Here is a 14,056-nt window from a genome sequence, read left to right as displayed (position 1 = left end):
GTGCTGATAGCTAGGATCCTGGAACGTGCTTCAGAGTCTGTGTCTCCCTCCCTCTCTCTCTCTCTCTTTTTTTTTTTTTTATTTAAATATATTAAATTTATTGTCAAATTGGTTTCCATACAACACCCAAACTGGGTTTCTTTCTAAACATAGATGACCTCACTCAGGGATGGGCTAAAAGAGGAAAGTGTGTAATATGCAGGAGACCCTTCCCCTGACATATATCCTGGGCCCATATTCTGGGCGTCTTATGGGTATCAAGGTGATACTTAGTAACTAGAAGGCTATTTGATGAGTATGAATTCAGAGCAAAAGGAGGTGAGCATCGGAAGTAACATTTCACTGAGGCCTTGTGAGCCTCTAGATCCCTGTTTCTTTCCTCTGAGGATGCTGAGCGCTTACCGGCAGGTTTTGTTTTTTCACTCACTTTTGTTTGGCTCCTTTCTTCCACTGACTCTCCCCGCCCCCCCGCCCCTTTAAATATGTTATTACAAATTCGAATCCAGTGAGTCTCCATTCCTAGGGGCTTGGAAGGGTTTTCTATTTCTTTATCTCCAATAGGAGTTGACTTATTTATACCAGTGAACTTTGTCTCCGTGGTTCTCCAGGACCTCTGCTCCCGCGGACCCCTGTCGGCCACCATCACCGGCAAGACAGGCTAATGTTCGTAGTCTGTAGTGCAGCGAGTTGGGGATTCAAAACTAATGTGAGCTGGACCATGGGGGAGGGAAGGGAATTCTGCCAGAAAGGCCTTTCTGAGAAAGGCTGGCTGGTGCCCCTGTGTATACCGTACCGTATGTCTTTAGCTTTCCCCAAACTGATCCCTTTGGGGAATTAAAGGTTAAAACGTGGCAGTGTTCGTTCACTAACTACCCTCACTAACAACCCTTACTAAACACCTGTTTATATTCCAGGTACTGATCTGGCATGAGGATATACAGGCCAGAGACAGCCCTGGCCCCAGAGATCACACGTCTTCCAGGAAGTTCAGAGAGGGAATAGAGTGCCGTGCGGGCAGCCATGGGATTGGAGCTGAGGCAGAAGGAGGCCCAGGCAGTGATGTTTGACAGCGTGTGCTCTCAAAGGATCTGTAGAATTGGCTGTGTGAAAGGAGGGGACGGTACGGTTTCAGAGAAGGCCGCCTGTGCATGCGGGTGTTGGCAGCAGTAGGGAAAAGGGGAGTGGCAGGGACAGTCCTGGAGCTCAGGCGGAGGAAGACCCCAGTTGCTGTGTCCTTGGCTGTTAGGAGCTTGGAGGGGAGAAACGATTCAAGTTGGTGGCTAGTTTGAATTCCAGCCACCCCTCCTTAGCTGGCTGCGGGCAGCTCCTCGTCCTCTCCAGACAGCTCCAAAGTACATTTTCCTGATGCTTGAGCCTGTAACGATTGTGGAATCACCTTTATTTCTGGGAATTCTTTTTTGCCTTAAAGTCTGTTTTATGTCCATATGGCTGTTGGAGCACCTTTTGGTTGTTTGTTTTATCTTTTGTGTCTTCATATTTTAGATGCGTTTTTTTAAAATTCACTGCTTGTTTTTAATCTGTCAATCTTTTTATTTTAACCGGAACCCTTTATGATTAATGTAATTACTGATATGTTTGGGTTTAAATCTACCATTTTACTTGCTTTTTATTTGCTGTGCTTGATCTGGGTTTTTTAACTTTTTGTTTTTTCTTCTTCTGTCTTGCCTTTATTCTTTTCCCTCTTCACAGAGGTTTGGGAGTTATACATACAATTTATTGCTTTAAAATTAAAGAAAACACCTAATGGCTACTTTCTGGATAATTTCTTCTAATTTGTCTTTCACTTGACTAATTCATTCTAACCTGCTATTAAACATATTTTGGTCAGAGCTCCTGGGTGGCTCAGTCGGTTCAGTGTCCGACTTTGGCTCAGGTCATGATCTTGCAGTTCGTGGGTTTGAACCCCATGTCGGGCTCTGTGCTGACAGCCTGAAGCCTGCTTCAGATTCTGTGTCTCCCTCTCTCTCTGCCCCTCCCCCGACTCTCACTCCGTCTCACTCTCTGTCTCTCAAAAATAAATAAACATAAAAAAAATTTAAACACATTTTGGTTAATATATTTTTTCCATTTCTATTAACTCTTTTTCTTTTTCAGATATGCTTGCTAAATCGTCATCTAATTCCTGGCCAAATTGGAAAGTTTGCCTTTGTCTCCTTGAATATAATAAGATGTTTGCTTTATAGTCAGTGTCCATTGATTCCAGTGTCCATTGGCTTTGATTGTTTCTTTCTGTTGTTTGTTGACTTTTGTTAGTTTTGTTTCTGTCATCTTGTTTTCTGAAAGTTTCATTATTTTGTGTGCTGGTCACTGTGCTTGAAAAATTCTTTTAAGGAAAAGGTTAAGGTACAGGATGAAGGTACCTTACTCTAGATGTGCATATAGTTTTGCTTTTCTCCCCATCTGCTTTTTTTTTTTTTTTTTTTTTTAAGTTTATTTTGAGAGAGAAAGTGCATACGAGCAGGGAAGGGGAAGAGAGAGCGGGACAGAGAGAATTCCAGGCAGCCTCCAGGCTCAGCATGGGAGCCTGATGCAGGGCTTGATCCCACACCCTCACACTATGAAGTCATGACCTGAGCCGATATCAAGATTTGGATGCTTAACTGACTGAGCCACCAGAGTACCCCGCGCCCCCCCCCCCCCCCCCCCGCTCCCCGCCCCCATCTGCTTTTGAGTACTGTCAAGGACAGCTGCTTCACTCTTGTCCTGAATTTGTAAGGAACGGCCAGGTACATGCTTAATTCTTTCCCAGGGTTCCCTCAGGAGTTGTATCATAGTTACCTGCGTTGCTGACTACAAGGCGTTTTTTGTTTGGTTTTCTTACTGTTAATTTGAGTATGATTAAGAAATTCAGAAATCTTAATATATTCAGTTAGTTTCAATCAGTTGCAGTCCTTATCTTTTAGAGGGTTACATTGCCCCAGCTTTGGCCAGAGGAAGCCTCTTCAGCTTGGCCCTGAGCTCTTTTGAAATGACTCTGTTAGTCTGTTAGTCTGGCTTCCTCACTTTTGGGCCCAACAAGATATTCTAGGCTCATCTGATTATTTCCTGTCCCAGATCTGGAATCAACCTTTCCTCCTGGGAACCTGATACCTTTTGGTAGGTTAATATGCTCCGCGACCACAAGTGATCCTGGGTGTCATTGCTTCTAGGCTGTTTCACTAGGCAGACTTAGGAATCTTTGGAAAGGAAAAAAAGCATGGTTCGTATTGGTATTTCCAATTTAAATTAGAGTTTTCCCTTTTTAAAAATTGCTAATTACTCTCTCTTTGGTGGAAGTAACTCAAGTGTTCACTGAAAGAGAAATGGATAAACCAAATTGTGTGTGTGTGTGTGTGTGTGTGTGCACGTGCTGATACAGATGCACATGGAATATGATTCAGCCTTAAAAAGAAAGGAAATTCTGACACCTGCTGCAACATGGATGAGCCTTGAGGATACTGTGTTTAGTGCAATAAGCCAGTCATGGAAGGACAAATATTACATGATTCTACTTATATGAGGTTCCCAGAGTTGTCAAAATCAAACCGAATGTAGAGTGATGGTCGTCAGGGGCTGGGGGAGGGCGGAGGGGGGAGTTATGTTCAGAGGATACAGTTTCCGTTTTACAGATGAGAAGGGTTCTGGAGAGGAAGGTGGTAATGATTATGTAACACTGTGAATGTACTTACTTCCACGGAACTGTACATTAAAAATGGTTAAGATAAGTTTTATGTTATGTGTATTTTACCACAATTAAAAATTTTTTTAAAAAGATGAACTTTGACTCTTAACCTTACACAGTACCAAAAAATGAATTCAAAATGGAAAATAGACTTACCTGTAAGAGCTAATGCTGTACCACTTCTGGAAGAAAACACATAGGAAAATATTTATGACCTTGGGTTAGGCCATAGGTCTTAGCTATACCTCCATTACCACAGTCTACAAAAAAAGAGAAAACTATTATATAGAATGTGCTTTGAAGTTATAAATTGGACTGCTACATCAAAATAAAAAGCTTTTGCACTTCAAAGTCCCTTTTTTCAGCAAATGAAAAGACAAGTCACAGACTCTGAGATAATATCTGCAAATCATATGTCCAGTACAGGAGTGTATTCAGAATATGTAAACTCAGAATATATAAACTCAGTATGAAGACAATCCAATTTAAAAATGGGCAAAGGATTTGAGCAGACATTTCACCACAGAAGATACATAGATGGCAAATAAGGACATGAAAAGATGCTTACCATTATTAGTCATTAGGGAAATAGAAATTTCATCGTGATGAGGGATCACTCTATACCCACTAGAATGGCTGTAGGCAGAAAGGCAGACAATGAAAGAGAAATTAGAACCTTTACAGACTGCTGGTGGGAATATAAAGTGGTACAGTCACTTTGAAAGGATTTTGGCAATTTCTTTAAAAAGTTAAATATAGGGGCTCCTAGCTGCCTCGGTCAGTAGAGCATCTGACTCTTGATCTCTGGGTCGTGAGTTCAAGCCCCACGTTGGGTGTAGATCCTACTTGAAATAAAAAAGTTAAAAATAAACGCTACCATATAACGCATCAGTTCATTTTCTAGGAATTTATCCAAGATAAAGGAAAAATTACGCAAAGACTCGTATGTGAATGTTCATGGCAGGATTATTCTTAGTAGCCCAAACTGTAATCTCAATGCTAACTGATGGATATATAGACAAAGTGGAATACTGTTCAGCAATAAAGGGGACGAACTATTGGTACATGCCATAACAAGAATAAACCTCAAAGGCATGATACTAAGTGAAACACGCCATGCACGATATATAGCATGACCCCATTTATGTGAAATGCCCAGAGAAAGCAGGGCAGCGGTTGCCTGGGGGTTGGTGAGAGTGCCCTGGCTTCAGTGCAGCACCATGAGTGTCTGAAACAACGTGAATTTAAACCTGGATGAGATGATTTTTGCAAAGCCATCAATTTAATAAAAACCATTGAAGTTAAATACTCTTCTTTTTGTACAAGTTTTATTGTGGCATGATTTATAGACCATAAAATTCACTCAAAGTGTCCCATGCAGTCATTTTTAGTATTCGTAGTTGTACAAATATCACCGGTATCTAATTCCAGAACATTATCATCACTCTAAAAAGAAACTCTGTCCCCGTCTGCAGCCACTCTCCATTCCCTCTTTCCCCTTTTCCCTGGCAACCATGAATCTACTTTGTATTTTTATGAATTTACCAATTCTGGACATTTCATATAGTTCTACCATATGTGGCCTTTTATATCTGGCTTCTTTCTGTCAGCACGTTTTCAAGGTTACTTTGTGTTGGTTCCAGCGCATCGGTAGTGATGTAGTGCTTAGCAGTGCCTGCGGCCCTCACCGGGGCCCCTGTGGTGAGCCTTCAGACACGTCCCTGACTGGAATCAGAGTTGTGGATAGACCAGCATTTGAAGTTCTATGATTGCAAGATGCATCTCAGCAACAGCCAGCAGGGAACTTTGAAAAAACAAGGTTTATAACTCACAAGTCCTGGAGGGTATATGGTATGCCACACAGCAAGGGCACGGGAAGGGAAAGCTTGAGCTCAGGCCTGGGGTTCTGCTTTTTGGGGGCTGAAGGTGGAGTGCCTGTGTTTTGCAGGTTCACTCTTTATTGGTGAATTTAAAATACAAGGGCGAAGGGGCACCTGGGTGGCTCAGTTGGTTGACTGTCCAACTTCAGTTCAGGTCATGATCTCGTGGTTTGTGAGTTTGGGCCCCGTGTCGGGCTCTGTGCTGACAGCTCGGAGCCTGGAGCCTGCTTTGTATTCTGTGTCTCCCTCTTTCTCTGTCCCTTCCCTGTTTGTGCTCTCTTTCTCTGAAAAATAAATGTATTTTAAAAAATGAAATATAAAGGTGGGAATTAAAGCACAGAAAGGGTGCATGTACTCCTTCAAATCAGTATTTTGTATCCTTTGTGCAAATAACCTAGTAGTGCAATTGCTGGGTTGTAGGGTGGTTCTATTTTTAAGTTTTTGAGGAACCTCCACACTGTTTTCCAGAGTGGCTGCACCAGTTTGCATTCCCACCAACAGTGCAAGAGGGCTCCCCTTTTTCTACACCCTTACCAAATTCTGTTGTTTCCTGTGTGTGTTTTTAATGTTTACTTATTAATTTTGAGAGAGAGCAAGCACAAGCGGGGAGGGGCAGAGAGAGGGAGAGAGAATCACAAGCAGGCTTTGTGCTGTCAGTGCAGAGCCCGACTCAGGGCTTGAACTCATGAACTCTGAGATCATGACCTGAGCTGAGATTAAGAGTTGGATGCTTAACCAACTGAGCAACCCAGGCCCCCTCCGAATTATCCATTTTAGCCATTCTGACAGGTGTGAGGTGGTATCTCACTGTGGCTTTGATTTGTATTTCCCCGATGATGAGTGATGTGGAGCATTTTTTCCTGTGTCCGTTGGCCATCTGGATGTCTTCTTTGGAAAATTGTTCATGTCTTCTGCCCATTTCTTTAAAAAAAATTTGTTAATGTTTATTTTTGAAAGAGAGAGAGAGCCAGTGAGCGTGAGCGTGAGTGGGGGAGGGCAGAGAGAAAGGGAGACACAGAATTCAAAGCAGACTCCAGGCTCTGAGCTGTCAACACAATGTAGGGCCCAAACTCACGAACTGTGAGATCATGACCTGAGCTGAAGTCAGGCACTTAACGGACTGAGCCACCGAGGCACCCATTTCTTACCTGGATTATTTATTTTTTAGGTGTCAAGTTTGATAAATTCTTTATAGATTTTGGATATTAACCCTTTATCAGACATGTCATTTGCAAATATCTTCTCCCATTCCTTAGGTTGCCTTTTAGTTTTGCCAATTGTTTCCTTCATTGTGCAGAAGTTTTTTATCTTGATGATGTCCCAATAGTTCATTTTTGCTTTTGTTTTCCTTGCCTCCAGAGACAGATCTAGTAAGAAGTTGCCATGGATGATGTCAAAGAGTTTGCTGCCTATGTTCTCATCTAGATGTTTGGTGGTTTCCTGTCACATTTAGGTCTCTCATGCATTTTGAATTTATTTTTGTGTCTGATGTAAGAAAGTGGTCCAGGCTCATTCTTCTGCATGTTGCTGTCCGGTTTTCCCAATGCCATTTGCTGAAGAGACTGTCTTTTTCCCATTGGATATTCTTTCTTTCTTTGCTTGCTTTTTGTTGCTTTGTTGGCCATACATTTGTGGTTCCATTTCTGGGTTTTCTATTCTGTTCAGTTGATTTGAGTGTCTCCTCTTGTGCCAATACCATACTGTCTTGATGATCACCGCTTTGTAATACAGCTTGAAGTCTGGAATTGTGATGCCTATAGCTTTGTTTTTCTTTTTCAGGATTGCTTTGGCAATTTGGGGTCTTTTCTGGTTCCATACAAATTTTGGGATTGTTTGTTCTAGCTCTGTGAAAAATCCTGGTGGCATTTTGATAGGGATTGTGTTAAATGGGTAGATTGCTTTGGCTAATAGATATTTTAACAATATTTGTTCTAATCCACAAGCATGGAATGTTTTTCCATTTCTTTGTGTCATCTTCAATTTCTTTCATAAGCATTCTATAGTTTTCAGAGGACAGAATATACATACACACACACACACACACACACACACACACACACACACAATGGAATATTACTTAACAATCAAAAGGAATGAAATCTTGCCATTTTCAATGATGTGGATGGAGCTAGAGTGTATTATGCTAAGAGAAATAGTCAGAGAAAGACAAATACCATATGATTTCACTCATATGTGGAATTTAAGAAACATTATAGATGGGGGTGGGTGGCTCAGTCAGTTGAGCGTTTGACTCTTTATTTGGGCTCAGGTCGTGATCCCAGGGTCATGGGATGGAGCACTGCATGGGGCTCTATGGGTGGAGCCTGGTTAAGATCTCTCTCTCTCTCTCTCTCTCTCTCTCTCTCCCCTGACCTCTCTCTCTCTCTCCCTTACTCACATGCTCGCTCGCTCTCTTTCTCTCTTGCTAAAAAAAGAAAAAGAAAAACATTACAGATGAACATAGGGGAAGGGAAAAAAAGAGGGAGGCAAACCATAGGAGACTCAACTATAGAGAACAAACTAAGGGTTGCTGGGGGTGGGGGTGGGCGGGGGATGGGTTAAATGGGTGATGAGTATTGAGGGCACTTCTTGTGACAAACACTGGGTGTTGTATGTTAGTGACGAATCACTAAATTCTACTTCTGAAACCCATATTACACTATATGTTAACCAACTAGAATTTCATTGAAAAATTGAAACAAAACAAAGCAAAGCAAAAAAAGCACAGAAAGGGAAAAGCAGGGTTATTCAAGCAAGTAGTTATGTAGGTCACTCGGGACTTTTGGAAATGGGAACTTCATTGAGAGGGCCTGTTTCTTTGCCTGTTTATATAGGACCCACAATGTGTTTGTCCAAGATGAATGTCTTTGAAATGGATGCCTTGACAACGAAAAACTTACTGTCAGGCACTTACATTACAGTCAAGAAAGCCAATTGTCAGACATTCTGCTACAAAACTTCATCCATGTGGTGGCATTTATCAGCACTTAGTTCCTTTTTATGGCAGAATAACTTTTGTATAGATACGCCACATTTTGTTTATCCATGCATCCATTGATGGACATTCGGGTTGTTACCACTTTTTGACTATTACGACTGATCCTATTGGACTATTATGACAACCTTTTGACTGTTATGACCTTTGGGTCGTTTCCACTTTTTGACTATTATGACAAACGCTTGCGTACAAGTGTTTTCATGGTCATATGCTTTTAACTTCCCAGGGCAGATACCTAGAAATGGAATTGCTGGGTAATACGGTAATTCTGTGTTTAACATTTTGAGGAACAAAGTGGTTGCTCCATTTTACATTCTCAACAGCAATGTATGAGGGCTTTTAAAAAACTTACTGTTGCATAGCCAAATTATGGAAAGAGCCTAAATGTCCATCAACTGATGAATGGATAAAGAAATTGTGGTTTATATACACAGTGGAGTACTACGTGGCAATGAGAAAGAACGAAATATGGCCCTTTGTAGCAACGTGGATGGAACTGGAGAGTGTGATGCTAAGTGAAATAAGCCACACAGAGAAAGACAGATACCATGTGTTTTCACTCTTATGTGGATCCTGAGAAACTTAACAGAAACCCATGGGGGAGGGGAAGGAAAAAAAAAAAAAAGAGGTTAGAGTGGGAGAGAGCCAAAGCATAAGAGACTCTTAAAAACTGAGATGAACTGAGGATTGATGGGGGGTGGGAGGGAGGGGATGGTGGGTGATGGGTATTGAGGAGGGCACCTTTTGGGATGAGTACTGGGTGTTGTATGGAAACCAATTTGACAATAAATTTCATATATTGAAAAAAAAACTTACTGTTGCATTTTTTGTCTTGTGCTAGATATCTTGTTTTTTTTTTTTTAATTTCATTAAGTTTTTAATTTTAATTCTGTAGTTAACATACAGTGTTATATTAGTTTTGGGTGTACGATGTAGTGATTGAACAATTCTGTACATTACTCAGTGCTCATCACAAGTGTACTCTTAATCCCCATCACCTAGTTCACTCATTCCCCACCCTCCACCCCCTCTGGTAACCATCAGTTCTCTATAGTTAAGAGTGTTTCTTGGTTCCTCTCTCTTTTTTTTCTTTGTTCTATTTCTTGAATCCTATGAGTGAAATCATATGGTATTTGTCTCTCTCTGTCTGACTTATTTTACTTAGCATGATACACTGTAGCTCCATCCATGTCATTGCAAATGGCAAGATCTTATTCTTTTTAATGGCTGAATAATATTCCAGTGTGTGTGTGTAGGTACCACAACTTCTTTAACCATTCATTATCAGTTAGTGGACACTTGGGCTGCTTCCATAATTTGGCTATTGTAGATAATGCTGCATAAGGGTGCATATGTCCTTTCAAATTAGTTTTTTTGTATTCTTTGGGTAAATACTCATTAGTGCAATTACTGGATCATAGGGTAATTCTATTTTTCACTTTTTGAGGAAACTCCATACTGTTTTCCATTGTGGCTGAACAAGTTTGCATTCCCACTAACAGTCACGAAGGTTCCTTTTTGTCCACATCTTTGCGAACGCTTGTTGTTTCTTGTGTTGTTGATTTTAGCCATTCTGACAGATGTGAGGTGATATCTCATTGTAGTTTTGATGTGTATTTCCCGGATAATGAGTGATGTTGAGCATCTTTTCCTGTGTCTGTGGCCATCTGTATTCTTCTTGGGAGAAATGTCTGTTCATGTCTTCTGCCCATTTTGTAATTAGGTTATTTGTTTTTTGGGTGTTGAGTTGTATCAGTTCTTTATGTATTTTGGATACTAATTCTTTATCAGGTATGTCATTTTCAAGTATCTTCTCCCATTCCATAGGCTGTCTTTTAGTTTTGTTGTTTACTTCACTATGTAGGGGCTTTTTATTTTGATTTAGTCTTAATAGTTTATTTTTGTTTATATTTCCCTTGCTGCAGGAGGCATGTTGAGAAAAATGTTGCAATGGCTGACATCAGAGGAATTACTGTGTGTTCTCTTCTAGGATTTTTACGGTTTCAGGTCTCACATTTAGGTCTTTAATCCATTTTGAGTTTATTTTTGTATATGGTGTAAGAAAGTGGTCCAGTTTCATTCTTTTGCATGTTGCTGTCCAATTTTCCCAACGCCATTTGTTGAAGAGACTGTCTTTTTCCTACTGGATATTCTTTCCTGCTTTGTTGAAGATTAATTGATCATATAATTGTGAGTTTGTCTCTGGGCTTTCTGTCTTCTTCTGTTGATCTATGTGTTTATTTTTGTGCCAGTACCATACTGTTTTGATTAATACAGCTTTGTAGTATAACTTGAAATCTCGAATTATGATACCTCCAGATGTGTTTTTCTTTTCATGATTATTTTGGCTATTTGGAATATTTTGTGGTTTCATACAAATTTTAGGGTTGTTTGTTCTAGTTCTGTGAAACATGGTGTTGGTGTTTTGATAAGGACTACATTAAATCTGTAGATTACTTTGGGTAATATGGACATTTTAATAGTGTTTATTCTTCTAGTCTCTGAGCATGGGATATCTTTTCATTTGTTTGTATCATCTTCAATTTCTTTCTTTTCTTTCTTTCTTTCTTTCTTTCTTTCTTTCTTTCTTTCTTTCTTTCTTTCTTTTGAGAGACAGCGAGCATGAGCAGGGGAGAGGCACAGAGGGAGAGGGAGAAAGAGAGAGAAAGAGAGAGAGATGGGGGGGCTTGATCCCCCTACCCTGGGATCATGACCTAAGCCAAAATCAAGAGTTGGATGTTCAACTGACTGGGCCACCCAAGTACCCCTTCAATTTCTTTCCTCAGTGTTTTATAGTTTACAGGGTACAGGTCTTTTACCTCCTTCATTAAGTTTATTCCCAGGTATTTTATTATTTTGGGTGCATTTGTAAATGGGTTTGTTCTCTTAATTTCTCTTTCTGCTACTTCATTATTAGTGTATAAAGATGCAATGGATTTCTGTGCATTGATTTTGTAGCCTGCAGCCTTATTGAATTCATTTATCAGTTCTAGTAGTTTTTTTGTGGAGTCATTGGGGTTTCCTCTATATAGTATCATGTCATCTGCAAATAGTGAGTTTTACTTCTTCCTTACCAATTTGTATGCCTTTTGTTCCTTTTTCTTGTCTGATTGCTGTGGCTAGGACTTGGAGTACTATGTTGAATTAAAGTGGTGAGAGTGGACATCCTTGTCTTGTTCCTGATCTTAGGGGGAAAGTTTTCAATTTTTCACCATTAAGTATGATGTTTCTGTGGGGTTTTTGTATATAGCCTTTTTTATGTTGCGGTATATTACCTCTAATCCTACTTTGTTAAGGGTTTTTATCATGAATGAGTTGTTGTACTTTGTGAAATGCTTTTTCTGCATCTATGAAATGACCATATGGTTTTTATTCTTTCTCTTGTTGTGATCTGTCATGTTGATTGATTTGTGAATATTGAACCACCCTTGCAACTCAGGAATTAATCTCCTTTGATTGTGGTGAATGATTTTTTTAATGTATTGTTGGACTCAGTTTGCTGTTATTTTGTTGACGATTTTTGCATCTATGTTCATCAAAGATAGTGGCCTGTAGTCTCCTTTTTTTGTAGTGTACTTATCTGGTTTTGGGATCAGGGTAATGCAGGCCTCGTAGGATAAATTTGGAGATTTTCCTTCCTCTTCTGTTTTTCGGAATAGTTTGAGAAGAATAGCTACTAACTCTCCTTTAAATGTTCAGTAGAACTTAACCTGTGAAGCCGTCTCGTCCCAGACTTTTGTCTGTTGGGAGTTTTTTGATTGGTGATTCAATTTCATTACTGGTGATCAGTCTGTTCAATTTTCTATTTGTTTCTTTTTCAGTTTGGGGAGGTTATATGTCTCTAGGGATTTATCTGTTTCTTCCAGGTTGTCCAATTTGTTGGCATATACCTTTTCATAATATTCTCATAATCCTTTGTATTTCTGTGGTGTTAGTTGTTATTTGTCTTCTCTTCTGGATTTGTTTATTTGAGTCTCTGTCTCTCCCCCAACCCCTTTCTGAAGAGTGTAGCTAAAGGTTTATCGATTTTGTTGATCTTTTCAGAGAACCAGTTCCTGGTTTCATTGATCTGTTCTTTTGTGTTCTTAGTTTTATTTCATTTATTTCTGATCTAATAATTCTTTCCTTCTACTGGTTTTGGGTTTTGTTTGTTCTTTTTCTAGTTCTTTGGGTACAGTTGTTTGAGATTTTTCTTGCTGCTTGCGGTAGACCTGTATTGCTATCAACTTCTGTCTTAGAACAGCTTTTGCTGTATCCCAAAGATTTTGGACCGTTGTGTTTTCATTTTCATTTTTCTCCGTGTATTTTTTAATTTTCTCTTTGGTTTCTTGGATGACCCATTCATTATTTTAATAGTATGTGATTTAACTTGCATATATTTGTTTTTTCCAGGTTTTTCTTGTGGTTGATTTCTAGTTTCATAGCGTTGTCATCAGAAAACATGCATGGTATGACTTTGATGTTTTTGACTTTGTTGAAATTTGTGGCTTAATATGTGATCTCTTCTGGATAATGTTCCGTGTGTATTTGAAAATAATGTGTATTCTGTTTTATGATGGAATGTTATGAAAATGTTAAATCCAGATACCTTGGTTCTTAATAATAGCAATATAACTGTCATATCTTACAGTGTGCATAAAATGGTTTTAAAATTACAATCTGTTATTATTAACAAGGATACTGAATGAAGTTCAGTATGTCCTCGTAGCTCATTTTATCCAAAGAATACACAGCCAAATACTAGATGTTAAGATCAGCTAGAAAAATTATGTTCTTGTAGTTTTGTTTCCAAAAGTGATAAACATGTGTGCGTGTTGACACTTACTTGCAATTTGGGGATTGCCCTCCCTCTTTTTGATTCTCTAAAATATTTACCTAATTCAAAAGTAGACACTGACTCGCTTCGTCCCTTCTGGCGGGTTCTTTGCTTCCTTCTGAGGTCACCAGTTTTACGGTTCCTGCTTCATCTTTTCAGTGATTCTTTTGGAAGTGTAGCAAACACATACTTATGTGCTAAGGCTTATCAGGAAGCCCTTTTTCTGCCTCTAGCCCTGTGCTTCCTCGAGTTCAGCATGCCCTGTCTTTTCACGCATCTCTGTCACATGTACATCTTGTGTTTTGTGGTTAATTTCTGAAACAAGATCTGAACCCTTTTCTCTTACTATCTAATAGCCTGTCTCCCTTTTCTCTCCTTTCCTTCTAGTCTGGATCTCTCTAGTTAGAAGTCTGGATCTTCTCCTCTCTTCCCTCCACCCCCGACTCCCTCCCCCATGTTCCCCCCTCCCCTCTCTCCCCTTCCCCTTTCCCTCTCCCCTCCCCTTCTTTGCCTGTTTCTTTCTGTCTCTCTCTTGTTCCTTTCGCTGCCTGAATATTTTTCTGTGTGGGTTGATCTGGGCACTATTTTTATTGTTTTTCCCTCGAGCAAAAATATGTGTGCCTGGAAGAGACTATCTGCCAGTTATTTCTCAAATCCCCACTTCCTTAGGTGGTCACAGT

At 39.9% G+C, this 14,056-nt stretch overlaps 1 protein-coding gene across 1 annotated transcript in view; it reads left to right on the top strand.

Moving 5' to 3' along the window:
• The window catches only part of ZNF268 (zinc finger protein 268), a 32,008-nt gene that overhangs the window by 5,049 nt on the left and 12,903 nt on the right, over positions 1-14,056 (top strand). The window lies entirely within an intron of this gene.

Source organism: Panthera leo, chromosome D3 (genome assembly GCF_018350215.1).
Source record: "Panthera leo isolate Ple1 chromosome D3, P.leo_Ple1_pat1.1, whole genome shotgun sequence".
NCBI classification, from domain to species: Eukaryota; Metazoa; Chordata; class Mammalia; order Carnivora; family Felidae; genus Panthera; species Panthera leo.
The sequence above is the reverse complement of the archived record's forward strand: the minus strand, read 5'-3'. Positions and strand labels throughout refer to the sequence as shown.